The sequence below is a fragment of the Vicugna pacos genome, chromosome 10, assembly GCF_048564905.1.
Source record: "Vicugna pacos chromosome 10, VicPac4, whole genome shotgun sequence".
In the NCBI taxonomy this organism is placed as follows: domain Eukaryota; kingdom Metazoa; phylum Chordata; class Mammalia; order Artiodactyla; family Camelidae; genus Vicugna; species Vicugna pacos.
The window spans coordinates 8,899,722-8,905,170 of NC_132996.1; the positions used below are offsets into that span (position 1 = coordinate 8,899,722).

The 5,449-nt window shown below is 40.1% G+C and overlaps 1 pseudogene; it reads right to left on the minus strand.

Annotated features, from left to right (window-relative positions):
• Positions 1 to 512: 512 nt before the first annotated feature.
• Positions 513 to 1,853, minus strand: LOC102541731 (tubulin alpha-1A chain-like; annotated as a pseudogene).
• Between the last annotated feature and the right edge of the window lie 3,596 nt (positions 1,854 to 5,449).

Here is a 5,449-nt window from a genome sequence, read left to right on the forward strand (position 1 = left end):
AAAAAAAGAGCCTTGGAAAATGACTGAAAGGGGGAATATAAAAAAGTGCATGATAGCAAAGTTTATTCCTTATTGTAGCATTGAGGAAACTAATCTCCAAATAGTATAAATAGAGTGTGCCAAGCACAATGTGCCTGAGGTGAAACATAAATAAATTTTCTGAATTAGTAGAGAAAAATGTGCGTAATATATGAAGATAAGAAAAGTGTAATAGCAAACATATGACAGTAGTTGTAGCAACAATAGTTATAGCTTTCCACACTGACGTTTAGATTTTCTAAGGATCTTCTTTTCATTTTTATTTTTTTTCCATGTAAGACAGGGAATACTTTATTCAAATCCATCAGAGAAATGGATAGCTTGGGCCTGTAACAAAGCGTGTTTTAAAGCATAGGTCAGTAATTGCACATGAGAGTACACACCACTACATGCAAATTAACTGATCAGACCATGACTTTTCAATGTGTAAAACACAACAAGCTTCCCTGTAAAAGCAGCACCTTTGTGACATTTTAACTTGAGTGTTCCTCTCCTTCTTCCTCTCCCTCTCCTTCAACAGAACCTACACCAACCTCCTCATAATCCCTCTCAAGGGCAGCCATGTCCTCAGAAAACTCTCCTTCCTCTGTGTCCTCACCCACGTACCAGTGAACAAAGGCACGCTTGGCACACATCAGGTCAGACTTGTGGTCCAGGAGAGCCCAGGCCTCGTGGTGTTGCTCAGCATGCACACAGCTCGCTGTGCTTTGGCCAGGTCTCCACCAGGTACCACAGTGGGAGGCTGGTAATTAATGCCAACTTTGAAGCCAGTGGGGCACCAGTCCACACACTGGATGGTATGCTTGGTCTCGACGGTGGCAATGGCAAGCATTGACATCTTTGGGGACCACGTCACCATGGTACAACAGGCAGCACAGCAAACCACATATTTACCATGGCAATGGCCACCATCTGGTTGGCTGTCTCAAAGCAAGCATTGGTGATCTCTGCTATAGAAAGCTGTTCATGGCAGGCTTTCTCAGCAGAGATGACAAAAAGCATATGTGGCCAGAGGGAAGTGGATGCGAGGATAGGGTACCAGGTTGGGTTGGAATTCTGTCAGATCAACATTCAGGGCTCCATCAAACCTCAGTGAAGCAGTGATGGAGAATACAGTTTGACCTATCAGCCTATTCATGTTTGTGTAGGTTGGGCGCTCAATATCGAGGTTTCTACGACAGATGACAGATGGCCTCGTTGTCTACCACGAAGGCACAATCAGAGTGCTCCAGGGTGGTGTGCGTGGTGAGGATGGAGTTGCAGGGCTCAGCTACAGCTGTGGAAACCTGGGGGGCTGGGTAAATGGAGAACTCCAGCTTGGACTTCCTGCCATAATCGACAGAGAGACGTTCCATCAGCAGGGAGGTGCACCCAGAACCAGTTCCCCCACTGAAGCTGTTGAAAACCAAGAAGCGCTGAAGACCTGTACACTGGTCAGCCAGTTTCTGAATTCGGTCCAAGATGAGGTCAATGATCTCCTTGCCAATGGTGTAGTGACCACAGGCATAGTTATTGGCAGCATCTTCTTTGCCTGTGATGAGCTGCTCAGGGTGGAAGAGCTGGCAGTAGGTGCCAGTGCGAACTTCATCAATGACTGTGGGTTCCAGGTCTACGAACACTGCCCTGGGCACATGCTTGCCAGCGCCTGTCTCACTGAAGAAGGTGTGGAAGGAGTCATCTCCTCCCCTAATGGTCTTGTTACTTGGCATCTGGCTATCGGGTTGGATGCCGTGTTCCAGGCAGTAGAGCTCCCAGCAGGCATTGCCGATCTGGACACCAACCTGACCAACATGGATGGAGATGCACTCACGCATAGTTGCTGTTTTGCGGCTGCTGAGGAGATGGAGGAGAGGTTGTTGCTTCTTACAGAGCAACTCTTAAGCGGTTGATGTAAGAGAACCTGCCGGATCTTCTTTTGAAATGTAATTCTCTTGGAGAATCTTCTATACAGAAAAGATAGCTACCTGGGTGAAAATAAACGCAGAGCTAAAAATATGTGATTTCAATTCAAATATTGGCAGTTTGACCAATATCAAGGCTGAAGTTTACCCTCAGTCAAGATGAGAAAATTGTACTCAATCTTATAATGGGAAGATAGTTGAATAGAATCACATCTGGGTGATATGTCTTACAATGAGTTACATATGTAAGCTTGTTGACATGCTCAAAAACAACATGTGCACACACACACACCCAAATCACTCAGTTGTATTGTTATCAAACTGTCATTGAGGCCACACTAAGTGTTTGGCACTGAGCTAAAATTTAAATCAGTTATATAAAGATAAATAATATATGAACCCCATCCCTGAAGACTCCTATCAATAATATTATCTTCTCTGTACCTTAGCACTCTAGGTTGTATCTTCAAAGCAACTAATTTCAAAGCCTCACTTTATAGAACTCCTGTCAGAACAGTTCTCCTGTATCTCTTGGGCAGCCTATCTCATGAATCTGAACCTGACCCATGAAGAAATTCCTGTCTAACCTACTTTATTAAAGTACACAGACTGAAGCATTAAGAAATTATCTTTCTGTTTGACTGTGATTCTATATACTAGAGTCATTATTCTGTGATTAGAAATATATAAAGAGTTGTAAAAGCTATGTCTTCAGCCAATACAACAATGACATTGTCTACTTAAATTTTAGGTGTATTTTGAAAGTATACAAATATAATGATAATTACCATAAGATGTTCAAACAACAGGTGTGATTATTATAACAGTACTGTAGGGTGTATTGCAAATAACACATAAAAATAAATTATCTAAATAATGTCAATTCTATAGACTACTTATGACAGAGAATGACAGAGGCAAGTACTAACTATTTATTTCTGATTTGGTTATCATCCCTAACTTATATGCAAAGTAAATATTTCCAGCTCTTCAGAAGACAAAGCTCAATGCCAAGGCAAGACACGATGATCATAGCATGAGAGATCAAGGTTTGAAATAACAAAGAATACTGGGAAAAAATACATTGCGAACCTCATTCTATGAAAGAAATATCTCTCTTTTAACAGGAAAATAAGTAGATAATCTAAAGCATAAAAAGAAATTCTTCTAACAATTATTAGCCCACTAGAATTTTCTTTTTACTCTGTAGGAAAGCACATAGTGTGTAAGACTTATCAAGATGGAAGAAGTCACAGGTACCAGTGAAACCAAAAATATGTCTCTCGTATTTTTTGTGACACCTAATAGCGTTAGAAACAGTTGAGCTGAAAATGAATTTCAGTCGTCTGAGTTAAAATTTGGATAAATATGTTCCAAACACTGATCTGAGTGTTGTAATAATGTTCCCAGTTCCAGACAGATTGTTCGTTAGATGGAATGACTTACAGCACAGATCGCTTAGTTTTCCGGTTTATGCTTGGTGTTAGTGATTTCCACTCGACCATCACAGTGAAAAGTTGCTTAGATTAATTTTATCCTGTTATAATACATGGCTTTCTGGAAGCACTAAGCAACAGTTCTCTTTTATTTTTTTTTCTAATACTTCTTTGTGAAAGTCTCTGACAGATCTAAACTCCTGATAGAAATATTATAAATGATGGCCAGTTTAAAATTGAGGAAATGTCAAGTGTTCGTCATATTAGAAATTTCGTGACCTGTTCAGAAGTGAAAGTAAGAAAAATAAGATTTGTACATTCTGCCCTTTCTAGCAGAGTAATAGGCGTTCCTATAAAAAGATAACAGCAGGGAATCTCTCCTGTTGAGCAATATCAGTCAGAAAGTGAGATGATAGGGCGTACCATGCGGTACACAGGATGATGAAATGCGTCGGGGTTTAAGGGCAGAGATAGGAAAAATACAAAACGGGAGTTGATCAATCACATGGAAGATGAAATGCCTCAGGCTGATTTCCAGTCGGATTCTTGTCCAAATAGAAAGAATTGTGTTATTGTACTGAATGGGGATAAAAGGCTCTTGTTTTGCTTTGTTTTTCTTTTTCAGAAGATGAAATAATTGATGCTTTTAAGAGTAAGCTATTGGCTTAGAAATGAAATTATTCCTTTGACTCACTTCCACGTGCGTGAAGATACACGATTTTGTTTATGGTGAATTGAGTAATAAAACTTTACAATTCAGAATATAGTGGATGAAGCCATAATCGACAATCAGAAGAAACTGATTGGTGCCATTGGTGGCATATTTAATATGGCAGAGAAGGCTTTCTTCCACAATATGTATTATTTCTTTTTTTTCCACGATGGTCAGAAGGTCTAACCAGGACGTGGTCAGTGAGACTGAGGCCACACGACTATGTTCTGGCCAATGGAATATTCTCAGAAACTTGAAATACCAGCTTCTGGGAAATTTACCTGAGACATTTGTTACATGCTCTTTGCTTGTTTTTTTAACCCTTGTTGCTTGGCTAATGTATGCAATGGGTAAGTGTCCTTAAAAGGTGGTGAGGACAGGATTAAATATTTCTAAAACTCATTTGAAATCCTGGGGGATTGAAAGGTTTCACTGCTTCTGGATTCCAAAGTGAAACACACATAAAACAATGTCAAGGAAGAATACTTAGCAGGAGATAACTATTGCTCCCAAACTTTTTTTTTGTTTTCAAGACAATTCCACTAATATCGATCAAACAGAGGGAGATAGCGCAATAGCAAAGGTCAAGTTAAAGCTGCTACCTTACCACTGATGCCAAAAGGAAAAAAATATATACATATAAGAAATGTAAAGCTTAAAAGTAGGTGTAAGTAACGTCTTGGCTACGGTTATTTGTAAATATGCCTTCTAAGGTTTAGCGGGAATTACATTGCCAACAAAACTATAGCCTTGGTCGATAAAAGCCTGCATATCATAAAAGCCTCTAATGCAACTCTCAGAGCCTCAATTTTGCTCCAGCAGGAAGGAGACGGTCAAAACTGTTAAGGTTCCAGAAGTGGATACTCTTCAACGATAACTTTGGTTTTGCCTATAGAGGTAAAAAGACATGGAGTTGGCAATCCAGAAAAGCGAGCCAGGAATTCATGGTAGACAATGAACAAGAATATTTTCCCCACAGAGTAGAACTAGAAGCTTCTGGGTGAACTCACAATATAAGTTGTACTACTATAAAAACAAGTATTTCCATTTCTGCCCAGTGAACGGTGATCGTTTTGTGGATGAGGAGTGCCAGATGCCTGTCCTCTTTTCCAGGTGGAAGTTTTTATTGCAGTTATTTCTTATTCTTACCCTGCCATCACCCACCACATCCTGGGTAGGATGGGAGTAGTGATAAAAAGATGTCTTGTTCTTTACTTCAGAAGGCTCTGGATCATGAGAAACCACATTCACATCTAATAGAAAGAAACATGCAGTGCCCCCCAAAACTCTGAGCTTTGAGCTGGAGGCAGAAACTGGATGAGAATTGATTGGTAATTTCTTTTTCTTCTAAAATGCTGAGT